General features: G+C 45.8%; 1 protein-coding gene across 5 annotated transcripts in view; it reads left to right on the forward strand.

Moving 5' to 3' along the window:
• Positions 1-14,866, forward strand: part of SPOP (speckle type BTB/POZ protein) — a 60,391-nt gene that overhangs the window by 22,880 nt on the left and 22,645 nt on the right. For 2 of the 5 annotated variants that reach the window (XM_081166725.1, XM_081166726.1), the window contains exon 2: positions 4,843-4,884. The exons of the other annotated variants lie outside the window; for them this stretch is intronic. The gene's annotated coding sequence lies outside the window, so the exon portion shown is untranslated. The remainder of the gene's footprint in view (positions 1-4,842; positions 4,885-14,866) is intronic. 5 annotated transcript variants of the gene reach the window in all.

Consider the following 14,866-nt stretch of genomic DNA (forward strand, 5'->3'; position numbering starts at 1 on the left):
GCATAATATATGCAAACAGCAGTATGTACACAGTCTAAATATCCTCATCTTCCTTCATTTCTCCCTTTTTCTCATTTAACACTTTCGCTGCCTCTGACTGGTTTCCTGCTTTTCAATAATTTAAGGGGGTTTTGTTTTTTAGTGTTTTACACCTTAGATAACTTCCTTATTGTCATTTCTTATCTGGTTTTCCAGAATTTGTTCTTAAAAAGAAAAAAGATTCTTCATGTATACAATAAAGCAACCTTCTATCCATTCATCTACTTAACCGGCAAACCTGTGGCCTTGTTTGTGTCTTTTCTTTTCTATGTCGTTTAAGTCTCGATTAGGTTGTTTGTAAATAACCTCTAAGCTTTCTGCAGAGATTCGATCCTCTTAATTATACCTTTCAGCTTCCTTTTACCTTAACACGTCTTCTCCTTGTCGGTTTCTTGACTTTGTTCCAAGGCACAGTTGTTTGTTTTGCCTGGACAGTTTTGTGTCTCCTTTCATGATCCAAAATTGCATTTACCCAACTAATTTGAGCGTTGTTGAAGTCCTCCAGTATTATTAATAGTCATTAGCTGCATCTGTGTTTTATCACAATCAGAGTTTGTCAGCAGGGGCAATACTGTACCATTACCTTTTTCATCTTTTACTGTACCCAGTATTATAGGCTCTCTTTTTTGCTCAGTATAAGATTTGCGTTGAAGGTAGTTTATAAATTGCAGCGAAACAGGAAATCTGCACACTTTCTTGGTTAGCCAGCCAAAATGTGTGGTTTCTGTCAGTTCCGTCTGCCCTCCTAGCTCAGGGGAGGCATGGAGGTTGCTCCCTGCAGTTCTCTTGGCCTTTGAAAGCATTTGGACCAGCTAGAAGTTTTGCTACTTCCAGTTGTCTCTGAAGACCACTGTGAGGTCCCAGATGAGCTTCTGCTGCTCATCGCTCAGTTTGCTCTCATCACAGACTTTCTCTCCAAGTAAAAGAGATGCTTTCTGCTGACAAGTGCATTTGTGGACCCCTGATTAGAAACTTAAAGATGTATAAGCATTATTTGGGGTGTGGGTGGAGAAATTCAGCTTTACCTTTGGATTTTTCTTTGTTCAAATTTCTAGGCATTCTAGTGAGCAAGGACTTTTCTTTCCCTCTGCGTTTGGGAATTTAGGAATCACTTTTAATAAATAAAATTCTTTTAAGCAATAATTAAAAAAAACCTGAAGCAGTAGTCCAAATTCCTGGATGTCAGCAAAACATTCTTAGGAACCTAGCTATCAAACATATCTGTTGTTGTTTTCAGCGATCTTCAGCCTGAAATAGGTGACCATGTAATTGAAGAAGGGAAATGAACCATCAGGGGGAAATTCATTGGAGAGCTTCTGTGAAATGCTTAGGATATAAGTCATGGCCGTGATCTGTGTGCAGCACTGAGGGCCATGTCAGAAATATTAGCAGGAGGCCAGCTCTCAATTTGCAAAGGAAGCAAAGCAAAGCAAACGTCTGCCAGAAGTGTCCACCCACATAGTGCAACAGCAGTTTGGTCAGGATGGTGAAATTCCCCTGGCCACTAGATGCTGGTTGGTGCCAAGGGCTTGGACATATTTTCCCCCAATTCTGCTTTCTTGGATAGTGGAGTCTGTCTAATGCTTCCTTCTGCCTATGGGAGAGGCACAATGTCCTAACAAATGCTTGCACGTCTTAATGGAAGCCTGACTTAGACACCTTGAGAATTTCTCTCTCTCTCTCGTCATGGGCTTCAATTAAAGAAGGAACTCTAAAAGCCAGGCAAGTCTTTAATAACATTGTGATCAAATGCAAAAATCTTACAGTCTTTTAGATGTAACTCTCTCTAAGTGGTTGTTGGTTCCAGTTGGGGCTGGTAGGGCAGAAGACAAGCGTAAGTGCAGCCAGAACGGATGGCAGCAGATCCAACTAATTCGTTTTGTTGCCATCCTCTTCCTTGCCAAGTTCTACAAGGCCAGTACTGAAACCAAAGTGGAAGAAACTTAGACTGATAGTAAGTAAGCAGACTGGCTGAGAGCAGACTTCCATTTTTCCTAATGGGCCATCTTCCACTGCTCCCTCCTCTCTTCAGATTGTTCTCCTTCTCATACAACCTGTTGCTAGTCCCTAAAACCACATCTCCCTTCCAGCTTCCTAGTGCATCTCACCCACCCAAATTTGCCAAAAGTGCTAATGGAACAGATGAGGGGGGCTTATTCCTTCCAGGGTCATTTCTAATGTACAGTCCTCTAGGGATTCACACTGGCATGGGAGTGGGGGGTGTTCTTTACTGACATAATCAGTGCTTTTCCTGAGATCATGCAGAGCAAGCCACGCCATAGCCCCCTCTATAATCCGGAGGAATCCTAGACATTTGCATGACATTTTTTATTATCCTGCTGGCAGCAGGTCTTAATTTGAGCCCCAGAACTAGTTTCAACGTCAGGCTTTGCTTTGTACCTTTGTGTCTGCAATTGTTATCTTATGCAAGTATAGGGAGTAGCAAGGACCCTGTGAGCAGTCTCAACTGTTCTACAGGATCTATCCTTTATGTGTTATATTTGTGTCTCTAGCAAGGAGCTCCAGTTGGCATGCTTGGTTCTCCCTACTCCTGTTTTCTTCTGTTAGGCTGAGAGAGAGTGTGTGTCTGGCCCAAGGCCGCCAAGTGGGCTTCCTAGCCGAGTGGGAATTTGAACCCTTGTCTCCCAGATCCTAGTCTGGCATTCCATTTGCTCCCCAACACTGCTTCTCGATATAATCAAATCCAGGAAGAATCCACCTGCTTTGCATTTTGGCCTCACTCAGGCGAATGTCAGCATCTCAAATTGGCTTTGTGTGTCTACAATAAGTACACACCTTAGTTCTTGGTTTGTCCTGCCTAGCGGGTGGTTAGGAGTTGAAATTGGAGTCCGAATCCCTATTATTGTTGGGACTTGGTTGGGGAAATTTCAGGAGCCTGTAAGCTTGATTTCAGCTGCCCATTTCCAACCCCTGTTGGGTTCTTGCTGCTCTTGCCACCCTCCCCACCCACCGCCAGGCACTTAGTGGGAGTGGGAGGAATGCCTGAGCCTGCACAGGTTTCCCTTCCCTCATCTCACAGCAAGCTTCCATGGATCTTGTGGTGTCCTAAGGGTGTGTAAAAACCTAGGAAGCTTCTGCTTATTCAGAGTCCTGCACAGCAGGATTCAAATTAATGGCTCATTCCAAGTAGTAATTTGATGCCCTGGCATGGCAGTGTGTGAAATCTTCTTTTCAGAGAGTGAAGCAGCGTGGCGGGTAATCTCTCTGTGCCAGGCTAATCTCGATATCTGCTGTGTTTCTGAAAGCTTTGTTGCCTTTTGAAAAATCTATTTAATTTTCTCTTGGTGATTCAGAACTGTGTTGATAATACTCTTATCAGCTTGCTTTAAGCCAGATGTGTATGGTATGTGCAGATTTGTCTGTTTTGTGATGGATTTTTTTTTAACACCTTCTGTTGGTTACTTCTTACTTTTCTTTCCACAGTGCTGGGATTCACTACCCCCCCTTTTTCTGTTTTAACATGGTGTGGGTGGGTGTCTGTGTGGTTTGCAATGGGGGTACACAGTTGACAATTCTTGGTTTTTAGCAAATCTTCCTTTTATATGATATAATAGAAACCCGTCCTGAATCTCCTCCTTAGTTTTCCTTCCCCAGACACGCAGGATAACCCACCTTCCTCTTAGTGTCCTTAGTGTAGGATTTAATTTGGGGCAAGAAGCTGGATTGGTAGATGGAGCAGCAACTTAGGAAAGAAGATGAGAGTTGGTTAGCTCAGGGTGGTTATATGGAATACAGTTGCACCTTGGAAGTCGAACAGAATCCGTTCTGGAAGTCCAATCAGGTTCCAAAACGTTTGGAAACCAAAGGGCAGCTTCTGATTGGCTGCAGGAAGCTCCTGTGGCCAGGAGCTCCTTTTCCCAGCTTTAGCCTGGTGACGTGAAGGACTTGGCTTCCCTCCCTTCCTGTGGCCAACTTCTGACTAAAAAACCATGCCCCAAATATGCCCCTAGACCTTTATATACTAAAAAATCTGAGCCATTCCATATCCAAAGGTGGATCTTGTCATCCCTCCCTTACACACACAAACATACACAAATGACTCTGCAAATTGTTGGTTAAACTATGTGCAGAATCAAACAGAAGACATTGCCACTTCATACCTCCTGACTGGAGCATTGGAATTCCCTGCTCTTAGAATTTCCCATTATTTGCAAAAATTCAGTAAGCCTGCAATTTGCATGGGCGTTACATTCTGGGGATTGCCTCTAAAGCCCAAATGTGATCATGGCTAAGTTGTGAATATTAATTTCAGTGGGTCTTATTTGAGTAAAACTTAGTTTAACACTACCAACTGTATTGTTTAGTTCTTATTACGCTTTATGTTATAAATATGCATCTATAATCTTAGCTGTATTGTGAGTTGCTTTATGAATGCTTTTCTGCTTCAGAAGTGGGATGTAAAAACTACTAGCAGTAACAAAAAATAAAGACCACAAGAGGGATTATTTCCTATGTGTCTTCTGTAAGTATTTACCTGTAGAATTATTATTATTATTATTACCCTGTCCAACTGACAAGGTTTCCCCAGCCACTCTGGGGGATATTTGTATAAAATATATACCATTTTTCAACCTTAGCAATTCTCGGAACAGTTCACACTAATCCAGTCAGATTTATAGGCTAGTGGTGTTACCTTCATAGCAACACTAGGCACATACCACATGGCAAATTCAGTAGCCCTCACCATTGAACATGCAGGCAGATAGTTTTATGGAAATGTGGGAGAGGCTGCAGAAAGCCACACATTTGAAATCTGAGCCTTTGGCATTCTTTCTCTTTCAGCTTTGTCTCTGCGCTTCTCTGAGCTGGGATACCACGTTACATGTAAGCTGGTATTTTTAGGAAACTACAGTGGCCTGGTTTCTATGCCCTTTTAAAATGTGAAGGGTTTTTGTGGAGGGGGGAAGCATTATTGGGTTGTTGCTTTTATTTTGATTACATATTTTGTGGTTTTATATTTTGATTTTATTCTGTGAACCACCCTGAGACCTCGGGGTATAGGGCGGTATATAAATTCAGTTTAATAATAATAATGCTGCTGCCATGGAAAGCCAAACTGTGGATTACCACAAGTAAACAAGCAAAAGGGGGTTTGCTTGGACAGACACAAGCCGCAGGTTGTGGTTTGCACATAATGCTAAGCTAGCCCTCTGGTTTCCTTCCTTCCGGCGTGACACAGGAAAGATTGGGTGTGCGCAATCTGAGCAGTGTGCACCGGCACCACGTGCCCCTTTCATAAGCCATAGGTGCAGTGTGCATGTCATGCTAGGCCATTCTTAAACCACGACTTATTTAACAGTTGTTTATTGCACCAACCAGACGTCATTCTCTGCAGGCAAAAGTAACTACAATGGTACCTCGGGTGACATACAATTAAGTTCTTAACCCAAGATACCACTGTACTGATAACAACACATACGTAACAGGCTGTATGTAACTATATATATATATTTTTAAATGCAATTCAACATATATCAAAATATATGGTTCTATAGACCAACTTATCATATAAACAAAACATATTACAGTGGTACCTCTGGTTACGTACTTAATTCATTCCGGAGGTCCATTCTTAACTTGATACTGTTCTTAACCTGAGGCACCACTTTAGCTAATGGGGCCTCCCGCTGCTGTCGCGCTGCCAGAGCATGATTTCTGTTCTCATCCTGAAGCAAAGTTCTTAACCCGAGGTACTATTTCTGGGTTAGCGGAGTCTGTAACCTGAAGTGTCTGTAACCCGAGGTACCACTGTATTAGAAATTAAAGTCCAGCAGACTGATCAGGAAATACAATCTACAGTGGTGCCTCGCAAGACGAAATTAATTCGTTCCGCAAGTTTTTTCTTCTTGCGAGTTTTTCGTCTTGCGAAGCACGGTTTCCCATAGGAATGCATTGAAAATCAATTAATGTGTTCCTATGGAGACCGCCTTCAGACCAGGTCCAGGGACAGTCTGTCCCCAGACCTCTTCTGAAGGCTGGCGGGGGAAGAAGGACTTTTCTCCCCACCGCCAGCCTTTAGAACAGCCTTCTGAAGGCTGGCGGTGGGAAGAAAAGCCCTTGTCCCGCCGCCAGCCTTCAGAAGAGTTCCCGGAGGGCTGCCTAGGCTGCGGATAGCAGCCTGCTGCCCGGTGCGAGGCAGACATCTGCAGCATGGGGTGCCCTGCAGGACTTCCCCGCAGGGCTCTCCAAGCTGGGGATAGCAGCGTGCTGCCCCACACGAGGGGCGCTCTTAAGCAGAGCGCCCCTCGCGCGGGGCAGACACCTGCAGCTTGGGGAGCCCTGCAGGACTTCCCCGCAGGGCTCTCCAAGCTGCGGATAGCAGCCTGCTGCCCCTCGCACGGGGCAGACATCTGCAGCTTGGGGAGGCCTGCAGGACTTCCCCGCAGGGCTCTGCAAGCTGCAGATAGGCGCAGCAGGCTGCTATCTGCAGCTTGGAGAGCCCTGCGGGGAAGTCCTGCAGGGCTCCCCAAGCTGCGAATGTCTGCCCCGCGCGAAGGGCGCTCTGCTTAACAGCGCCCCTTGTGCGGAGCAGCAGGCTGCTATCCGCAGCTTGGAGAGCCCTGCGGGGAAGTCCTGCAGGGCTCCCCAAGCTGTGAATGTCTGCCCCGCGCGAGGGGCGCTCTGCTAAAGAGCGCCCCTCGTGCGGGGCAGCAGGCTGCTATCCGCAGCTTGGAGAGCCCTGCGGGGAAGTCCTGCAGGGCTCCCCAAGCTGCAGGTGTCTGCCCCACGTGAGGGGCAGCAGGCTGCTATCCGCAGCTTGCAGAGCCCTGCGGGGAAGTCCTGCAGGGCTCCCCAAGCTGTGAATGTCTGCCCCGCGCGAGGGGCGCTCTGTGCGGGGCAGCAGGCTGCTATCCGCAGCTTGCAGAGCCCTGCGGGGAAGTCCTGCAGGGCTCCCCAAGCTGTGAATGTCTGCCCCGCGCGAGGGGCGCTCTGCTAAAGAGCGCCCCTCGTGCGGGGCAGCAGGCTGCTATCCGCAGCTTGGAGAGCCCTGCAGGGAAGTCCTGCAGTGCTCCCCAAGCTGCAGGTGTCTGCCCCGCGCGAAGGGCGCTCTGCTAAAGAGCGCCCCTCGTGCGGGGCAGCAGGCTGCTATCCGCAGCTTGGAGAGCCCTGCGGGGAAGTCCTGCAGGGCTCCCCAAGCTGCGAATGTCTGCCCCGCGCGAGGGGCGCTCTGCTTAAGAGCGCCCCTTGCGCGGGGCAGCATGCTGATATCCGCAGCCTAGGCAGCCCTCCGGGAACTCTTCTGAAGGCTGGCGGGGGAGAAGGGCTTTTCTTCCCACCGCCAGCCTTCAGAACAGCCTTCTGAATGTTGGCGGTGGGGAGGAAAACCTTCCTCCCACCGCAAATCTTCAAAACAGGTCCGGGAACAGAGGAGAAGCGCTGCGCGCCTTCCCCTCTGTTCCCGGACCTGTCCTGAAGGCTTGCGGTGGGAGGAGGGCTTTCCTCCCCACCGCCAACATTCAGAATGCTGTTCTGAATGTTGGCGGTGGGGAGGAAAAACCCTCCTCCCACCGCAAGCCCCGGGAACAGAGGAGAAGCGCTGCGCGCCTTCTCCTCTGTTCCCGGACCTCCCACCACAAGCCTTCAGGACAGGTCTGGGAACAGAGGAGAAGGTGCGCTGCGCTTCCCCGCTGTCCCAGGAGATTTCCCTATGGGCTTTCGTCTTGCGAAGCAAGCCCATAGGGAAATTCGTCTTGCGAAGCCTCTAAAAATCGGAAAACCCTTTCGTCTTGCGGGTTTTTTGTTTAGCGAGGCATTCGTCTTGCGGGGTACCACTGTATTCAGTTCTTATATTGGCAATATCCACGGTGTGGAATTCTTATATCAAGCTTGTCGTGCTCCACGAGAAGATGCTTTTAAGAATTCCTTGTATGCAGGTATCAGACAAAAAACTTGGAAGAATGGCACATGCAGAAAATAAGACAAGGATTCCAGGATAATTCCTTGTTTCGCCCAACCGGGCTTTGTCAGCCGTGCATATTCTGGATTATATAAACGAACATAGTGTGATGTGAAATGCAAAAGTAACTATGGCTTGTTTTGTCATACTCTGCCCACCCTCAGCTGCCTCTCTTCTTTACATCCCTTAAGTCTGTTGTTTCTCATAGACCGGCATCGCCTCACAGTGTCACCATTTCCCTTCCTATCAGTTGGCTGTGAGAGCGAGGGTGTGGAAATCTCTGCGATCTTCAGTGCAGCTGCCATTAAGCAGCTGCTCTCCCCTTCCATTCTCCCAATAAACAAATGCCCCTACTCCTTTGCAGCTTTTAGTTTTTCAAACCCCTTTCTTCCCCTGTACAACCATGCGTTTTTGTTTTCCTTTCCCCAACCAGCAATCAAGTGTCATAATGAATTTATGCTTTGCGCTTAGTAAGCACTCTGCTGCTGAAAGACTGCTTTTACTAATGCAAACTTTTAAGTCGTTTCACCTGTTGGCTGGCTTGAATTTCAGGATCCAAACCTGAGGTTTTGAACCCTACTCAACAGACTCTCTTCTGTACTTTGCTATCAAAGCGTAAAGTCGCAGAGAACCTTTAGCTACGTGGGGAAAGTGCATTTGTTTGGAAACAGAAATTCGCCGCCCCTCTGTATCTTAACCCTCTGACCCGTACAATTTCTCTTTGTGCGTGTTAAAACGCACACTTTTTCCAGCTGCTAAAAAGTCTGGCAAAATCCCAACCCTGCTAAGCTGCCCAGTTCTGCAGAGGTGTGAACATCTTCCTGTTTGAAGCGCCCACCCTAGCAGCACAAACGTGACGCTCCAAAGGTCTTTGTGCAGGAATGCTACTTGGAAATTGGATGAGACACGTGTGGCTTAAGAAACTTTAGCAGCAGGTGTTGTGGGGGGAGTGCAGGTGTGGTTGTCAATGGTGTGTGTGTTGCAGCAGCAATGTTGGCTTCAGGGAAAGTGCCAGTGAAGAGGATCTGAGCACGGAGAGAGGCTTTATTTTCCAGCCACTCTTGCCTGATGTCTCTGTCACTTGGTGTGCTGTTTGGGCAGGGTGATAAAAGAGACCACATGCTATGGGTTAAGGAGGAGGCTGGGTTTGCATGTGCTAAGCCATAGCTAAGTTCAGTAAGCCAGCAACAAATAATGGTTTCTTTTCCTGAACAAACCATAGTTAAGGTACTGTGTTGGGTTCAGACATAGGCTTTGGTTAATGTTTATTTAAACAGTGGTTTCATTTCACCTGAGAATCAGGTCATAGGTTGCCTGTCACGCAAGCCCCAGGCATTATGTTCCAACTAGGGATGCTTGAGAAATTAGAAATTTGCCTGTTCCAGTCTGACCTGACCTGCATCTCTTGGACCAATGTGTTGATTGGAACTTAGTTACCCTTTGGCGTTTGCAATTCTCATATGTTCTGAAACAGTTTTTGACTTCTTCTTTTTAAGTATTTTTTTTTATTAAATATTTTATTAAGGATTTTCTTGTTTTACAGAGGTAGGTGTAATGCCTCGTATTCCCCCCCCCCATGTAACATTTTTACAAATCTGTTTCATTTGTTGAGGCATTAGGGGGAGAAGGGAAAAAAAAGAAAAGAAAAAAAGAAAGGGGGGTGGAGGGAGGGGAGATGGATGGGGGTGGGGTCGGGTGGCAGTGTTTCTATTATGCTTAATGTATGGAGAGGTTGGTGTCAGCGTTGCTTGTGTTGTTCACTTGTGTTCCTTTGGTGGTGAGAGAGGTTGGGGTTGGCCTAGCGTGTGATTGTTTGTTTGTGATTGGCTGTGGTGATCTTTGCTTTCGTGTGTGAGTGGGGTGGGTGGGTGTTTTGGATCAGGTTAGCCATATTGATTTGTATGCTGTTGGTGGATTATTGTCATTGTCCTGTTGGGCTGTGTATGTGATAAAGGGGAGCCATACCGGGGTGAAGGCGTCTTCTTCTGTTTGTCCCCGTGTCAGTTTCAGTTTATTAGTTAATTTTTCTAGTAGGGCTGTTTCCCATACTATTTGGTACCATTGGTCCATGCTTACTCCTGACAGGTCTCTCCAGTGTCTGGTTATGGTGTTTCTGGCTGCTGAAAGTAGGTGGGTTATGAGTTCTTTGTGGTGTAGATGGGCATTGTTGTTCTTTTTAAGTATTTTTAAAAAGTTTAAAGTGTTTATTTGAGAGAATATTTAGAAATGTGTAGTTTAAATGTATTATTTCGTGAATTTTAAAACATGCAGCTTTACTTAAAAAAATGAAGGGGTCCATTTACAGCTAAGCACTCAAACCCGTACCCTATGTTGGGACCAGCAGCCTGTTCCCCTGCTTGGAAAAAGAGTTATTAGGCAAATACATGGCAGGTAGGTCTATGGATACCTTTTAGGTGTCGATCACTCAAAAATGGAAACCTTGTGGCCTCTGCTCACCAGATTCTGGTCCACGTCTTCTAAGACATTTGGGGGAACCATTGGTGCTCCACATGTTACTGAACTACAACTCCCATCAACCCCAGTGAGCAAGGCCAGTGTTGAGGGATGATGGAAGTTGTAGTTCAGCAGCACCTGGGAGGCCACAAGTTTCCCATACCAGCTCCAGAGGTAAAGTGAAACTTCCCTTTGACCCACCACAGTCATTTCTTAGCAGTGGTTTTTAATATATATATTTTTTAAAAATTGTCCAGTAGCACCCTAGAGACCAACTAAGTTTGTTCTGGGTATAAGCTTTCGTGTGCATGACACTTCTTCAGATACCGTGCACACGAAAGCTTATACCCAGAACAAACTTAGTTGGTATCTAAGGTGCTGCTGGACAATTTTTTAATTTTTTTAATTTCGACTGCATCAGACCAACACGGCTACCTACCTGAATTTTTAATCTTCCATTCCTAGTTCAAGTTGCTCGATTTCTGTGTGTAGAGAGTGCCCAGCTGTGGCATTATTGCATTTTTGTCCCACCCTGTCAGCCGGGATAGCTCCGTTGGTAGAGCATGAGACTCTTATAATCAGGCATAGGCAAACTCGGCCCTCCAGATGTTTTGGGACTACAACTCCTATCATTCCTAGCTTAACAGGACCAGTGGTCAGGGATGATGGAAGTTGTAGACCCAAAACATCTGGAGGGCCAAATTTGCCTATGCCTATGCCCATTCTTAATCTTAGGGTCGTGGGTTTGTGCCCCACGATGGGTGAAAGTTTCCTGCATTGCAGTGGGTTGGACTAGATGACCCTCGTCGCCCCCTTCCAATGCTCTATGATTCTGTGATTCATCAGGTTGCTCAGAGTTGTACTCCCCCCGCCCCCCCCATTTTCATCTCGCACCAATGCTTTGAGATGGAAGGGGAAGTGGCAGAGGCTTGAGGGCACCCAGTGAGCCTCATGAATTATACTTGAGAGGGGATTTGAACTCGGCTTACCCGAAACCTTGTTCAGCACTCCAACCACTGTGCAGCACGGCCTAAACACTGCAGCATATGTGACGGCAGCTAAAGCAACTGCTGCTGACATAAGTGAATAAAAGTGGGGCTTCAGTAGTGCTTTGGCTTGTTGGCATGGCTATTGAGAAGTACAGCGGTACCTCAGGTTAAGTACTTAATTCGTTCCGGAGGTCCGTACTTAACCTGAATCTGTTCTTAACCTGAAGCACCACTTTAGCTAATGGGGCCTCCTGCTGCTGCCGCGCCGCCGGAGCACGATTTCTGTTCTCATCCTGAAGCAAAGTTCTTAACCCGAGGTAATATTTCTGGGTTAGCAGAGTCTGTAACCTGAAGCGTATGTAACCCGAAGTACCACTGTACATGGCAGTGGAAAAAGTGCTTGGATTAAAGACCTGCCAGTGGTAGCTCCCAGCAAAAGGGAAAATGACACTCTGATGTGCAGGTTTGACCCTTTGCGGGATGGTGTGAACAGATTTGTCCAGGTGTTGTGTGCATGAGGCCTGATACACCCCAACTAGGGTGCTATATCAAAACACTGTTGTTGCAGTAGGAAAACAGGCTTATTCCTTACTTAACATGAAGATTTTTGTAGAGGTAGCATTCATCTCATTACCAGCCTTCTGGAGAGTGCAAAGTGTACAGGAAGGCAATTGTCTTGGATCGCTGATGGTTGTACATCTGTTATTTAAGGAGTTTGTGTCAGTTTTTCTACTTAGAATAGAGAAAGAATGTGTTTATATCTTCGGCACCCTGGAAGGTAGAAAGCATCTGAAAATTGTATCAGAGCTTGGAACTAATGTGCCAATTTTAAAAATATATATATGAGAAAGGTTTGTTGTTTTTGGAACGTGAACAAAAAACAGCAGTTCTGTTCATTTCTCCCCTTCCCCCCCCCCATTGCAAATTCTATGAGAACATCTGTTTTTTTCTTATCTTATCTCTCGCACCTCTGCTGTTTGTGGCAGTTTTGACTGTTTTGGTGTGTTTTTCCTTTTTTTAATTTTAGATTTTGTCGGGCTGGTGGATACACACATTTTGCCAGCTGTTAGCAGCCAAGTGTGTTAGGGAGCCACGAGGGATGGGAAGAGAGAGCCTTGTGCTTCTCCCAGAGGACCCAGATTGCTTTGGATGGGCAGGTAGCTCATCGTTCTGCAAGTCTGAGAAAAGGATGGTGCTGGTTGTAGAGGGAACCAGCAAGCCACAGTGCACAAAGGAAAGGAACTGCAATTCTTTATGTGAGCTACTCCACCAAAGCATGTGAACAAGGCTTTGAGGAGCAAATCTAAAGTACAGTAGTACCTCGGTTTTCAAACGTAATCCATTCCGGAAGACCATTCGACTTCCGAAATATTCGAAAACTGAAGCATTTACTTCCAGAAAACTCAATACGGAAGCTGTGTGGCACGTTTGACTTCCAATAAGCGTTTGAAAACTGAAGCAATTACTTCTGGGTTTTTGGTGTTTGAAAATCAAAACGTTCAACTTCCAAGACGTTCGAAAACTAAGGTACCACTGTATAATCTTCCCAACATAAGTGAGCCACATATTTTATTTTTTAAGAAAGTTTTTATGCTTAGACACTTTCATATTCAATATCTCAAGGCGGTGCACAGCCTAAAAACATAACTACAACATTTATACATACATGCCACCCTTCATCTGTAGATCTCAGGCAAGTTCACAACATAAAATTACAATGCAAACAAACACAAAATACATAATAAAAATAAGGGGGGAAAACAAGCCAATAATCCCTCCCCTTCCCACGACACATTTAAAAGGGCATCAGATGTCAATCAGCCAAAGGCCTGGTTGAAGAGGAACAATTTTGCCTGATGCCTGAAGGAGTTTAATGAAGGTGCCAGCCAAACCTCTCCAGGGAGAGCATTCCACAAACAGGAGCCACTGCAGAAAAGGCCCAGCCTCATGTTGTCACCCTCCGGATCTCTCGTGGAGGAGGCACATGTAGAAGGGCTTCATATTATGATTGCAGGGCCCAGGTCAGTTAATATGGAAAGAGGCAGTCCTCGAAGTATTGCAGTCCTGAGCCATTTAAGGCTTATAGACTGTGAGCAGTGTTTTAAATTGGGCACAAAACTAATTGGCAGCCAGTGCAGTCAAACCAGGATTGATGTAATATGCTCAAACCATCTTGCCCCAGTGGGCCACCTGGCTGCTGATTTCTGCACTAGCTGAAGTTTCTGTGTCTTCAGAGGCAGCCCCACATATAACGCATTTCACTAATCTAACCTAGAGGTCAAAAACATCAGTAAAAGCCAACTGGCAAAGAAAGGCCTGTGTGAATAATGGTTTTCCAAAGACATTGAATAGTGAGCAGCCAGCCTCTCATTTGCAAGAGTTCGCTAATTTTACTTTATTTTTAATTGAACATAGCTCTCAACTTGGTTCATAGACTCATATAATTGTATAGCACGCAGCAGCTTTTGTTGTTCTTGCCAGTCTCTTCAGTCCCCATAATCTAGTGCCTCACATATTGGTAAAATTCCAATTGTAAGCTCCTTGGGGCAAGGCCTGCCATCTCTCTAAAGTAATGCACAGTGTACCTTAACAGTGCTCTTTATTTTGAATGTTAATGATGCAAAGTTTGGAGCTAGCGAAGCACCTGAGTTAGCTAGCTAGAGTGAGTCTGAAGTGGGTTTATATTGTCTCAGTGTACAAGTGCTACGAAAGGTGCAGTAGTTGACTCTGGAAGGGAGCCTTGTGATATTCCTTACCTTTAGGTTTAGGGGTAACTTGTGGGCAAGAATAAGAATGCATCTCATGTCTCCAGGGCTGTATTGTTTGGATGCAAGCCAACACTTCACAGGGCTGCTACTGAAAATCTTTGAATTATTTGTGATGGTGGTTTGGCCCCAGGTTCCTTTTGTTCAAACGCTGCTAAATGTCAGCTTGTGTTTGAAAAAGCTCAGGTAGAGCGTGGGATAAAACAATTATAGTTGTCTCTGTACGTAGAGTGGTGCAAGACCTTGTACCTGTCCCATGACTCTTACCTTGTTTCTTGCTCGTCCCCTTTTATTCCTGTGGATCGAAAACAAGGTCCATATTTTTCAGTAGGCTCATAATTCTTGTTTTTCTCGGTTGTTCTCTTGAAGTTGCAAACCCATACGTGGTGCATGATTTGACCCATACGTGGTGCATACGTAAAAGAGGAGCCCTGATCTACGCACAGGAAAACCCCCGCTATAAATAAGTCATAAAATAAATCGTTATAGCAAAAGGGAGGGTGGGGAAACCCTATGTAAAATTACATAGAAATGTTTCGTGCTCAGTAGCACAATCTGGTGTTGCATGTTTATAATGCATTTAAAACACCCTTATTTGACTAGTGTAGCTGAGAAACTAGTGGCCCGCAGTGGGGCATTAAGGTAAGTAGTAAACATTGCGAAGCATTATCTTCCTTCCGCAAATTCAACTTGGTGTAGAG

Source organism: Podarcis bocagei (assembly GCF_964188305.1).
Source record: "Podarcis bocagei genome assembly, chromosome: 13".
Lineage (NCBI taxonomy): Eukaryota > Metazoa > Chordata > Lepidosauria > Squamata > Lacertidae > Podarcis > Podarcis bocagei.